Source organism: Spodoptera frugiperda, chromosome 1, assembly GCF_023101765.2.
Source record: "Spodoptera frugiperda isolate SF20-4 chromosome 1, AGI-APGP_CSIRO_Sfru_2.0, whole genome shotgun sequence".
In the NCBI taxonomy this organism is placed as follows: domain Eukaryota; kingdom Metazoa; phylum Arthropoda; class Insecta; order Lepidoptera; family Noctuidae; genus Spodoptera; species Spodoptera frugiperda.
The window spans coordinates 3,557,237-3,571,181 of NC_064212.1; the positions used below are offsets into that span (position 1 = coordinate 3,557,237).

A 13,945-nucleotide genomic window follows, 5' to 3' on the forward strand; every position below is an offset into this window, starting at 1 on the left:
TAGTTTTTTTTTATAATAAAAGAACAACTAAATAATACAATACAATTCCATATAACTCAACCCACACATAATACGAAAAGTCTATCAAAAAAGACTTTTCACAAAAATCGGATTCATAATAAAATGTAAAATATTCAAATACAAATAAATCTCAGCCCGAGGGCGGGTCTACTTGAATAATGTAATATACTAACTTCAAATACCCGTGGAAACCGTAAAAAGATAAAAGTAGGGACTAGAACCTTGACCGAACCTCTGTGGGTTGAAATAAACATATCGTTACAGGGGATTAAATTGGAAAATGTATGAACTATGATTGGATGGAATAGTCCAAGAGCTAGCTTAGTGCCTACCGTGGCTTTGCTTCACATATTTAATTTCCAAAGCTGTTAGGTAGATGTGCACGCAGGTAGACCACAAACGTAATACTCACTTTTTCTCAGTGAAGAGTTTTATACCATAACCTCACCTGGGACAGCTGCGGACAATTTAACAGGTTACCAGGCCTCCGAATCAAAGCAGGATGGGAAGAAACGGGGTAGTTTTTAGTCAGTAAGAGAAGTCATTGAATGATTTACCCCTCAAAAAGAAAATTACAAAAAGGGTGCCGTGCTTCTACTGATCATTTTTCTATAATCTCAAATAAGCCCAATAATTGTATCTGACCTGAGAATCTGTTTTTTTCAGGGGGGAAATCATCGAATAACTTCTCCCGCCTAGTATGAGGCGAAAGAGAGTGTCAGACTCTTACTGACAAAAACCTCTCCGTTCTTACTTCTGATTTTCGAGCTGGAACCCCGGTAACCCGTTAGGTAATCCAGAGCTCCGGGTAACACGATACACACGACTAAAGACTTTAACACAAAAACCAATCAAACTAAATTTTGGATAACTATAAATACTAATGGTGAAATCTTCCACGCCACTTTGTAAACCGGCATTTATTCAAACAATAATTAAATGTTGAACGAAGTAGTTCTTCAATTACATTTTTACTACTATAAAAGCAAAAAAAAACATACATATAAAGTAGTAAAACTTATCTGTAACCTAATATATTCAGGCGCAAGCACCGTGCTTATATGCATACAAAACCTCCCAATTTACTTGTGGCCTTACCACCAGACTGGAAAAGCTACTCACTGTCAAGCAAACCTCAACGTTACCGAGCGTAAAATAAAGTCGAAAGTAAATAGAACTTTACCACATGGCTGTCCGCTTTGATACTCCGAGGCTGTTTATTTATCTTCTACTTTATTTTCTGTGTAGTAATGTTGATATTTGTTTGGTGATTGCTTGTAAAGGACACTGGTATGATAAAACAGTCCTACTATCTTTGTCTTTATTCTGGCTCTTTGATATATTAGGTTTAGTTCTATACTATATGTGACACAACACAAAAGTCATGTCGTATTGTAGGATAGTACCTACAATACGCCATGCCTTTTATCCCCGAAGTGGTAGGCAGAGGTGCAAATTAAGGCATGTAATGTTGTAATACAGTTTACGCCCACTTTTTCACTATTTATGTTATAAGTTCCATGTAATAGGGGTGAGTCTATTGCTATATACAATTCCAGACTCCGGGATATAACTGAGAATATTTTCGAAAAACCGAAAAAAGTCCAGTAAACTGTCCCCCGACCCGGGAATCGAACCCGAAACTCCTTGTCTCTTGATTGACTGCGAGTAATTGCAAGTGTGACTGCCGAGTCACACTTGCAATTACTCGCAGTCAATCTAACAATGTATGTAAAACTCTTGTAAGTGAAACAAATGTTTGATATTAATCATCAATCATTGTAGATTTCTTTCTACAGCACATTCTTCATATAACTGGTAAAGAATAAATACATACATCAACAGCCTGTAAGTGGCCTCTGCTGTCACACACAGAAGGTTTGTGCATTAATCACCACGCTTACTCAATGCGGGTTGGCAATTGCAAACTTAAAATTAGAAATTATAAGCCCAGTTTCCTCACGATGTTTTCCTTCACCGTTTGTTAATGGTGTCTAAATAAATTTAGAAAGTACATAATAATAACTCGGAATAAGTCACATTGGTAGGTATTTGACGTAGGTAGGTTTCAAACCCGCACCCTCATGCCTAAGAAGCGGCGTCTTAAACTTCTGGGCAACCACGACACTGGTAAAGAATGACTGATTAAACACTGAACTTCTGTAAAAACATCCCAAGGGATCAATTAGAGTTTCTAAATAGAAAACGCTAGCAAACGGCTTATTTAGCAAGGTTAATGAACGAAGGAATGCGTGATCAACTGTAATACTGCCTCTTCTAACCAACCAGACGTGAGCATTAAGAACTCAACAAAAACCAAGTTTAAAAGTTCAAATTGCTAGTTAGTTTACTTTCTCGCATATATACCCAAGTCACGACTATCATGAATTCTGAAAACTGCTTTAACTTTTTTTATAACATCACGCCTTTAATCCCCGAAGGGGTAGGCAGAGGTGCACATTATGCCACATAATGCCAATGTACACCCACATTTCACAATTTATGTTGTAAGTCCCATGTAATAGGTGGTGAGCCTATTGCCATATACCGGGCACATTTCCAGAGCGGGCACATTTCCACAACCGAAAAAAACACAGTAATACTTCGACCGACCCGGTAATCGAACCGGAGACCCCATGCCCGGCAGTCGCACTTGCAACCACTCGGCCAACGAGGCAGTCGAAAAAAAACTGCTTTAAATCAGCATAAAAGTTAGTTTATGAATCTTAAAATAGTAAATTTATGCAGTATTCGAAGTTAAACTTATAAATGTGTATTTAATTGAGCTATCAAATACTATTTTGGTGGTAGAATTATAGTTTGATTATATCGTAGTGAAAAACTTTGATCGTAGTCGAGTAAGTTTTAAAGGTGAAGGGGTATTGGTACGTTTGTTTATCGTTCAGTTGTATATTAATACTGTGATACTTAATAGAAATTGAAGAAGTCTATACGTGTAAAATTATAAAGATTGCATTACAAATAGATAGTTTTATTTATGGAATGCGAGGTAAATGAACAGACGGATAACCTGACGCTAAGCGATCAGCGCCGCCCCCATGGACATACACCGCAAAATCACAGGACTGGCAGGTCTTTTAAAAAGGAATACGCTCTTTTCTTGAAGGTTTAGATTAGAGAATTGCTAATAAACAGTCCACTACAGAGAAGGTTTGCCATAAAATTTCCATTTTAGGAAGAGAGCTCGGAAATCACATTTATTATTATTATCAATAATAGTCTGAAGACGTTCACCGCTGATCAAAGGCTTCTCCCTTAGTCCTTCACGCCGAACATTAGCTCACCACCTGCATCCTTTGGCTCCCCACGACCCTGACGATGTCATTGGTCTACCTAGCAGGAGGTCTGCCCACGCTTCGGCACTATTGGAAACATAGTAGATCAGCGAAAATTTCGAGGATGACTGGATCACCTTCAATAATTGATCATAATTATAGGTTATACTCGATTCCAACACTTAATTATTTTCTCCTTTAGCGAGCTAAGCGAAGATTAATCGAACTAGGTAGTAGCGCTTCGGGAACAACAGAGACACAGAGTAATTACATTACTGGGAACGAAATGGACGAGTTGATTGTTCGGAGAGAGAATCGTTGGAAGGTTATATAATCTGTGTTCTATCGTGAAAGATTGATATTGAATGATATTTTATGTACTGTATTGTTTTAATTGTAATTTTTGTTATTACAGTTAAGTGTCCATGGGCGGCGCTGATCGCTTACCATCACGACTCGTCTGCTCGTTTGCGCCTATTCCATAAAAAAAGTAATTTGTTGTTGCCATTGTGAGTATTTTTAAAGTATTGTACCTATACCGTAGAAGTCCAAGTATATTTTGTCTCTGAGGTCCTGATGAAGACCTTTGTTTAAGTAGATATGTAGATGATGAAGAAGAAAAAATACCCAAAAATATATTATTCCTATACTAGAGTTATTAAATACCTTTTAAACGAAATCTTCTTCTATCACCACGCAATAAGAGTTATTTATTATCCGAATAAACATATTTAAGCCTTTTCGGCGTACAGCTTTATTAACACTAATATATATTAAAATACCATATTTCTACGTCCCTAAAGAGTACATGTTTGAAACTAATTACTTCTACATGTAAACTTCAGAAAAGTCATAATAATTTTAGCAGTTAAATTACAGTAATAGGAGTGGGAACCAGATATAGAGGGGCTTCGAACATAACCGCGAAATCTGTAAAAAGTTTGGTATTTAAAAACCTCTGTTAAACTGATTTGAGCCTTATTTTTTAGAACGTAGGTTCTGTTTTGATAAGTGTCTCTTGACCGTAAACATAATATTGTCATATATGAATTCTGAACTTATTCCAAAATTTCCCCGTGAGTCATTTAATATGTGACTCATCACACTAATATCATAAATGTGAATGATTGCTTGTTTGTATGTTTGTTCGACAATCACGGTAAAATTACTGAATAGATTCTTATGAAAGGTTAGTCAAATCAAATCACTTTAATGCATCCATTGTGTACAGTGTGGTCTACAATTTTAATACAGTAATATGTCCCAACTATGGTACATATTATTGTACTAAAGACTGTATTAATATTGACCTGTTTTTTTTTCATGGAATAGGTGGCAAGCGAGCAAACGAGTCACCTGGTGGCAAGCGAGCAAACGAGTCACCTGATGGCAAGCGTGATCGCTTGCCATCAGGTGACTCAGGCGCCGCCCATCGACACTCGCAACACCTGAGGAGTCACAGGTGCGTTGCCTGCCTTTTAAAAAACTGTCTGTATGTCAGTTAAACTAGGTGGTCGTTCCAAAATGTAGATTCGAATAGAGAAGAACAAACAAGAAACTCTATTCGTTACTCTTATAAAAAAAAATGTTTACAATAATTTCACACACCACATTTTTTAATCCTTCACCACGAAATCTCGCCCAAAACGCCCAGAGTACGAAATAAGGTCAAGTACTATTTTTGCCTATTCAATATTATGCGGCCCTTAGGCCTTTTTGAACACAGCCTCCCTGAATGTAAAGAGGTACCCTACTCGATTGTATTAAAATGTAAAGAGGGAAAAGGCTGCATAAAAACGTTCCTATTTTTACGAAACAGAAGTTTTAATTGAACACCGTAATGTATTTTGATCGTATGTGTGATTAAAATGTTTTAAGAGGAGAAAAGAATTGAGGAAAATAAATGCCATAAAATAATCGCATTTTATTAAGAGAAATCTGTTTTTTTTTTAAATAATTGAACCGCCTTCTAAATTTAAAGTGCCGGTCTTTATTTTTTAGATCACGTAATATCCCTAAAACCTGGTCCTTAGTCTACTAAAAACATTATGCTGAAAACTGCATCAAAATCGGTTCAGCCAAACGCGAGATAATCGCACACAAACATATATACATACATACATTCATCCAGGTAATACCTGCAAATTCAAACACTTAACATCGCCAAGCTCTGGAACATGACCGTGTTCAAGAGATCGTGTTTAAGCACGTTACAAGTACGTTTAAAGTTTACTCGTAAGTTTAGGGTTTCTCTCGAACACTGCAGGGTTAACTAAAGAAGTAACGAAACAACTAAGGTGTCGGTGTCTGTTTTGAACCAACATGGTCTAGCTATATATATTATACAAGTAAGTAGCTAGTATTGGGAAATTTCTATTAGAAAGTGGGGTTCTGCCCTTTTTTCGACAAAAAGCTAAGGGCGCCCATTCTATTAATCTATAATAATAAAAATTAAAATGTTATTCTATATTTAACAAGATTTCCAATCCATGTATTGAAATATTATCATCGGGTTTACGGCTAAACAATAATCAAGTATCTTAGCTACATAATAAAATACTTTTTACAAAAAAATAAACCGACTTCACTAAAAAAGTTAAAAATAACTTTAATTTCGGAAGTCGGTGTTTCTCGGTATTATTTGTTTGTTACACCGACTTCCGAAATTAAAGTTATTTTTAACTTTTTTAGTGAAGTCGGTTTTTTTTGTAAAAAGTATTTTATTTCTCACTTTTTAGTTGCGATACTCAGTATCGCAACTAAAAAAGTCGGTTAAAATTCTCTATCTCAATAACTAATTTATTTATTTGTATTGTCACAGTCACTTAATTAACTTTATTGTAATTTCTATGTGAGTATGAAGTTCCATTGGCCATTTCTGGTCTTCTTCATCAGTTCCACCTCTTCAAAGGTTACTTTTTGACTGTAAATGCTTCAATTCTAGATGAATATACCAAAATCACTATATAGTTCCCTATAATATTTGAGGAGTTCCCTCGATTTCTCTAAGATCCCATCATCAGATCCTAACTTGGTGACAATGGGACCACCTCAGAACTATCTACTTTCGAACAAAAAAAGAATTTTGAAAATCCGTCGACAATTGACGGAGTATTCGATGAACAAACATACAAAAAAAAAAAACATACAAACAGCCGAACATAGTACCTCCTCTTTTTGTGAAGTCGGTAAAAAGACTATAGCTGCGATCTAATTGAAAACTATCCTCAAGAATGATCCTAAACTTTCCACGGTCCAACAATTACCCCACTATCGGGTAGGTCCTTGTAATTAGAGTTAATGGATTAATGGAAATGTACACAAAATATCTCCGAACGGATAATCAAGCTGTTGTATTGGAAAATCACATTAATGAAAACTTCAATCACAATCATTGATGTAATTTGATTGATAGACTTTTAATGAAGTGTGTTATAATCGTAATTATTACAATACTTATAACAATCATAATTCTTGAACTGAAATGAAGTTTAAAAAAACATTTGGTTTTGAGATAAACCAGCTGGAAGCGATTTGCATCCAGCGGCTCCCTATGACCTTAATCAAGTCGTCTGTCCACTTTATAGGTAGACAATAGACAACCTACACTATGCTTGCTGGTACGCGGCTTCCACTCGAGGACTTTTCTGCCTAAACGGCAAATCCTAGTAGTAAATAATTAATTATTATGTTCTGTTAACACTTTCACGCAACATACACCTCTTAAAGTATTACAATAAATTCCACTACTGCTATTTGATAAATATACTTAATTTTATTTCATTATCATCATCATATCAGCCATAAGACGACCACTGCTGAACATAGGCCTCCCCCAATGACTTCCAGATAGGCCGGTTAGAAGCGACCTGTGTCCACATTTCATCACCTCAAACGTAATTAAGTAAACCAGGCCTAAAGTCCACCAATGGACTGTCATGAGCTGTTAATATCGACAGTTAAAAGGAAATAGGGTATAAGCGACAAAAAATCAAATGTTCAGGAGAGCCGTTTAAACTCGTCGGTCGTCGAAAGAATACTAGGAAAATGTTTTTTTTTTGCTAGGGTATAAACGCCAAAAATGTCATCGTAGAGCCATGAGAGTAAGCGCATTCGAAAGAGCGGAAAAATTTACGTAGGTTAGCATAATAAACTCATTTTTGACCAAAATGTCGCTTATACCGTATTTCCTTGATGTGTGTGTTGGGAAAACTCATTAACGAAAATTCCAACGGCATTGCATTTCATTAAAATTCAGGATTTTAACAAAACGTAAACTGATTGTGTATAATCTTGGCATATCATGGCGCATTAAAAATGGACGCTGGCATTACAGCGTCGGAAATCCACCTCTATTTTAATAAGCAATGAATTTGTGGTAAAAGCCTTATGAATTTTGTATCTCTCTGTGAATTGAGAAATTATTTTCATTTTAGATGTTCAAAAATCTTATTTTTGTCAAATTACACATTCTTAGTTGTATGTTTGTATGTGTGTATGTATGCTTCGCCCGCGTATAAAAAGTAACCCATGAGTTATTCCAGACCATAATCTACTCCTTTTCGAAATTGTCATCTTCAGCAGATTTACCATGATTGAGTAACCACAAATATGAATACTCATAAACTTTCGCATTTATTGTATTAGTATAGCTAAAACGAATCTTTCTTTTGAGGTAAACTGTGAAATATTATAAAAACACTGAAACTAGAAAACTGCAAACTAGATATTCAAACACTAGTATATTTTATATAGACTTCAATTATCTAATAACTTTACTAATACTCGTACCTTTTTTTAAGGGGGAAAATCAACCAATGTCTGGGCGAAGCGAAAGGGAGTGTCAGACTCTTACTGACTAAAAACCACATCGTTCCTACACCTGCAATACTCGTACCTACTCAAAATATTATTGGAAAATTGACACTTTCTTTATTATAGTAAGAACTTCAGATTATTTAACCAATAAGCTAATTTAATAACTCAACCAATAGAAGTTTCTTCAAACTGCTATCGTACCTATTTCAAGAGCTAATTAAATATTGTTCTTCCTACCTTATAATTCATCGAGAACTCACTTGAAACTTAATTTTCAGTCACTGGCAAATAACATCTACAGTTGAAATACGTTACTAACCGGGAACTGAAGTGGTGACCCAGTTGTATGTTTGGGCGCAAAACTTAATTTGATGCGGAGAACAGTTCTTAGTTGTGTTCATGATTTGGTTCATTTTGTAGTAATTTCTCTCGTAATACTAAAATCATAATTTTGTTAAGAGAAAAGAATAGTGGTAGATTAAAACTAATTACGGGCTGGCTGCTATTTAGACAGATAGAGTTTAGTATCTTAGACTTTACAACTGAACTAGTCTGCGTTCATTTATTTTTCTTGAAATAGAGTTTAGGAAAGAGGGTACTTTTTCACCAGAGATGTGCTATGTAGCTGTGCCACAGAGACGAATTAGCTAAGCTGAGAAACTATGTGACCATTTCCACAGATACCAAGTTATGTAGCTGTGCGAGAAAGATGCGCAGCTCGAGTATGTGATGTATCGATAGTAGGGAAGCCATCCATAGCACGCATCTTTCCAAATAAAAAACATAGCTTAGCTGAGTCCGTTTCCACCAGTGCTAAGCTATGTGTGATTGGTGGCAGCCAAACGCATCCACAGCAACGTAGCAAAGCACATCTCTGGTAGAAAAGCACCCTAAAGCTTGTATTTAGCAGATGGTGAAGATATAAATGAGAAGACAATAGAATAATCCACATTTAAACATAATGCGAAATTCCCTTTACAGTTTTTGATAGAATCCTTCATAAAAGTTTATTTTTCCATCGTACTTCTCATTTCAACACACATAGACGAAAGAAATTTTCACAATGAAACAGGAGAAATGAATCCCGCCTCTCCCGTCGAATTTATTGACGAAATCTATACCGAACGCAAAGCCGTATTTCCCCAATTTAAGCTTCACATATATAAAGACATTGTATGCCTATATGTATGTATAGTTTAGAGGTGAGAATATTACATAAAGGGCTTCTCTTTGTATTACTCCGGCTTCCTACCGAGGCAAGCCTGTTGTACAAGCTAAATGGCTAAGTGTATATTTGCACATTTATCATGGCTAGTTTTATGGCTTCGTCAATATTTTGATAAGGGCACGTGTCACGTGGATTTAATTCTACTTCAAGTAGTCAAGGATCATGTAGTTCTTGACTCATATTCACCGATTCATTTGGGCGTCCGGTTACCTCACTCACACAACAAAACACAACGCAAGCTTTCTATCACATCGGTTTTCTGTGAGGCCGTGGTATCACTTCGGTCGATTCAGCCAATTCGTGCCGAAACATGGCTTTCCCACACATTGAATGGTGGCGATCACAAAACCAAATAAATATATAACTTATTTCATACAAAGTTTACGTAAAACCATAACAGTGTCGTAAGAAGAAAAGATCGCGTGGAAAATGTAAAAAAATAAACCGCCATCTTGAATATTATTGTTATAAATGCGAATGCGTTTGTTGGTTCATAAATGTCACGAAGGAACAGGGAAGAAATCGTGTTAACGTTTTTATGCAAAGAGAAAATATGAGCTGTAATTTAGCTTTGTGGCTTTGCTTAGGTACATGTGTGAGCACTATGCTTGAAACAATCTACTTTAGATGCTTTTTTTCTTCATGAAAAGGTCTCGTAATCCTTCTCATTAATTTTTATATATAGGGATATATAAAGGATCAAATAATGTAACAGTGAGATTGATAATATAATTTCTTTGAAAAGAGTAACAATGGCGTTGTTCTAGCGCTTAGCTTCACTGACAGACAGACTGATGGACAATTCAATTTGATATTTCAGAAGTGCCTAATTAAGGTTTAATTGAAATAAAGGCTTTGACTTTGAATTTGCTCTATATAAAATCTTTCTAATAATTCAACATTCTTTTGCAATTCATTCTCCAATTTAAAAAAAAGTAATTCTTTAATTGTCTTTCCATTTATTCCGTTTATCTATGAAGCTTTCCTCAGAATCAGTTCAGCATTATCAGTATGAAATTGTAACAAAGATTCTATTTTCTATTACATATATTGAACAGATATTTGTTACTCAAATTTTGAGAATATTCTAAAACGAACAGCACACAAACGAGCAACGCCGCTTGTAGAACTATTCAATCTATTAACAATACAATCCATCCAAATAATCCAGTGAATTTTCAACCTCAATGAGACCTCAATAGTGACGAACAAGAAAATCGATAACACAATCAAGCTTAAGCAAGATTCAAATTAATCTCTTCTGTCTTGTAAACCGCAATGAACACAATCAGATACTGGCATTAGTGATGAATAAAACATAGTTTATAAGACACTTAATCTCCAATACAAGTCATTGTTACTGTAAAAACAGTTCTATGATAAAGGTCATAGAATAGTTTATTGTACTCCGTCGTCTTCAGCGTCATATCTCCAGAACATAGGTTCCCTCGTGAGTTCTAGATTGATCGGTTGAATGTGTGTTGTATCTTATAATTTTGTTGTCCTCAAGGTTATTTTCACGTATTTTCTTTTTCTATCTCTTTGACGGAATATTAATGTTATATTGTTCTGAAATAATAGTTGAAGCAATCGAAATAATGTAACCAAAAATTGTATTGTGAATCTGATTGAAAATTGCTCATTCTTCTCCATAGAAATCTACAGTTTGGAACGAGCAAATAACTTCACTAGAGATAACTACACTGATCGACAGACAAACATTGTTTATATTGTTCTATTTGAAATAAATAATTTTAACTTTGACTTTGATTTCTATAACAAAACAAAATAAGTTAAGGTAAAGCACTGAGCTCGACCAACACTGAAAGTGATATTTGTCTGATAACCTTTCGATAGACATAATAGTAAAACAGTATTCAATAAGTTGATTAGTTAACGACAACTAGAGTAGATTTCAACTTTTGAAAGCGCTTTAATCTTCAGAGCCTGCAGCCGAAAGCCACATTAGCGCTTGTCTACCTAGAGACTAGACAACTCAATGTATGGAGATGACACTGATATGTGTCAAAATTTACGTCAATCCCATAATATGTAGTTTTGTACTCTTTATAGATACGCGCTAGGTGGCATTTGGTTAGAGGCTAAAGTTAGATAAAGCCCCACAATTATTACCACAAGTCTTAGGCAAAATTGTCTAAAATTTAACTATGTAAACATTCTCACCTATTTCTTACACCCACATCAAATCTCCAAAAAGCAGCTAATCTCCAAAGAATATCACAAAGAGCTTTTTAGATTGGATTTAAGCCTTTATCTCTTTCGTCGCCACATTTCGAAACATAATACCAATTTTATCAACATTGTGGATGTGAAAATGGGTACCAAATACGATAGAGCAGATCCTTTTAATATTCATTGATGGATTTCGGTACTCCCTCGTATGTCTACACTCCATTTTAATGTGCTATTTTATAATAACGTTTAAACGCTAACTGAATCATTGAAAAGAAAAGTCAATGTATGGGATTGACATTCAACAAATTATGTCAAACGTTTTGTCAAACTCGTACATTTATTTTTGAATTCACTTATTCGACAAGCTTTTGGGTGTTTTTTAACCAGAGATAAGTGCGAGTAAGATGTACCACCACATAGTAACGGCTGTAGGCACTCTGCTCTGCAGATGCCTACACCACTTGCGCACATTCATAGCACACATCCGTAACACGCATCCATAGCACGCATTTTTCCTTATAAAAATATGCTTAGCTAAGTCTGTTTCCACCAGTGCTAAGAATATCATTGGTGGAAGCCACACGCATCCAGAGCAACGTACCATATCTTTCCATTTATCAAAAATAGCTGTACAGATCCACAGTAAATAAGGATGGAATTACTTTCAAACGTCGTGTTTTAATAAGTTATAGCAACAAAACTCAAATTATGTTTCAACAGACCGCAGTAAGGAAACGAACCCAAGTTTCGCCGCAACCTCGATGTCAATTGTTGGATTCGTTATTCATACGTGTTGGTAATAAAGTAATTTGGGTCTGATACAGGATAGAAGGGGGCCAGTGGACCCTTACGTGACACGCTTAAGGTCCATTAAATAACTGTAACAGGAGCTCGAAATAAATTCTCGTTGCTGACCAATTGAGGTTCGCAGAAACTGTACTTATTTACCAAAGTGTTTATTAGGAACTTCCACGGGTGTAACCACTATTGCCATCTAGGTATTTTGTAAATCAAATGGTGCTCAGACCAAAACCAATTGGTGTACCAAATATTATAAAACATTTTACATACTTACATATATAGTCATTTTACCTTTTACATGTATTAGTATACCGTATACAATTGTTGGTTGGCCAGAAATAATAATAAATAAACACATAATATAATAATGTATTTCATTTTTTAAACGCTACTTAGGGTAACTGTCCACGACGAATGTTACGCTTCATGGACAGTTTTCATTGTTTCAAATGAAAATAAAAAGAAAATCAAAGTGAAATTTTCATATTTAAGCAAATGTCATTTGTAGGCTAGCTATTGTCGATTGACGAATGCATGCATTCGACAGAATGTTTATAAGATAACTTGCGAAATAATAGCTTGCGGAAAATGTTTGTTTTATACAGTACAGTGTAGAGCTATGTCGATCCCCTTGGGTACTCCCAAATTGCTATCTGGCGTGATAATACAATCATCACATTATTATACAGTCATGTAAAAAACTTATTTCAATCTTTGGGTTCTAAAACGGTCATCCTCGTAGTTTGTTAAGTGAAATAATTCAGTTTAACACGAAAATAATATATAAGTCACAAATACGTAAAAATTAAGACTTATATTCACAAAGAGCTTATACAAAATACTTCATTATTAAATAAACTAGTCAATAAATCTAATATTTTTTTATACTTCATACATAAATAAAGAAAAAACCATAGTTAATTACCTGATTACAAAATCTGCATTACGATCACACCCAGAAAACTTAAAACTTTGATTTTATGACACAAAACTACTGAAACTTAAAACACAGTATTACTCAAAAAGTCACCCACAAAATTTACTCAAACACTTTAATATTTTTTAAATAAAGCCACTGTTTCTTTTACACACAAATGTTTTGTTTGGATAAGGATGCAAGTTGAATTACGCGCGACGCGGCCGCCGCGGGTTCCAGAGACGCTTGTCTGACTTGATACACTCGCTTATTTGTAGTTTACGCCGCGCATGCGTGCTCTCACTTGTCGCATAGCCAACTTCATGCACACACCTCGCAGTGTCTAATAACACTGTGATTTGGACAAGGAAAAGGACACGGCGATGATTTAAAGACTTAGATGAAATACAATTTGTATGCTATTGTGTTTTACGGGAAATTCAATTTTATTTTAGTCTGTTGTAGGAGCTTTTATCGCTTGCGTTACGTGTCAAGTGCGTTTTGTGGCATGTAACGAAATGCTTACGTTACATTTGATAAGATACTGATGCAAAAATAAACATTTCCAAATCTGATCATCTATGATTGATTTATTATATAGGGGATGAACTTTCTTCTGGGAATTTCCACACGATTTTTTTTTTCGTCATCATTTATTCACAGGATGTT

General features: G+C 35.2%; 1 protein-coding gene and 1 non-coding gene across 3 annotated transcripts in view; one reads left to right on the forward strand and one right to left on the reverse strand.

Annotated features, from left to right (window-relative positions):
- The window catches only part of LOC118273511 (sodium bicarbonate cotransporter 3), a 92,231-nt gene extending 78,694 nt beyond the window's left edge, over positions 1 to 13,537 (reverse strand). For both annotated transcript variants that reach the window (XM_050703956.1, XM_035590506.2), the window contains exon 1: positions 13,286 to 13,537. The gene's annotated coding sequence lies outside the window, so the exon portion shown is untranslated. The remainder of the gene's footprint in view (positions 1 to 13,285) is intronic.
- LOC126911337 (small nucleolar RNA SNORA17) lies at positions 1,683 to 1,788 on the forward strand. The gene has a single exon (XR_007705859.1). It is a non-coding gene; the product is annotated as a small nucleolar RNA SNORA17 (small nucleolar RNA).
- Positions 13,538 to 13,945: the final 408 nt, after the last annotated feature.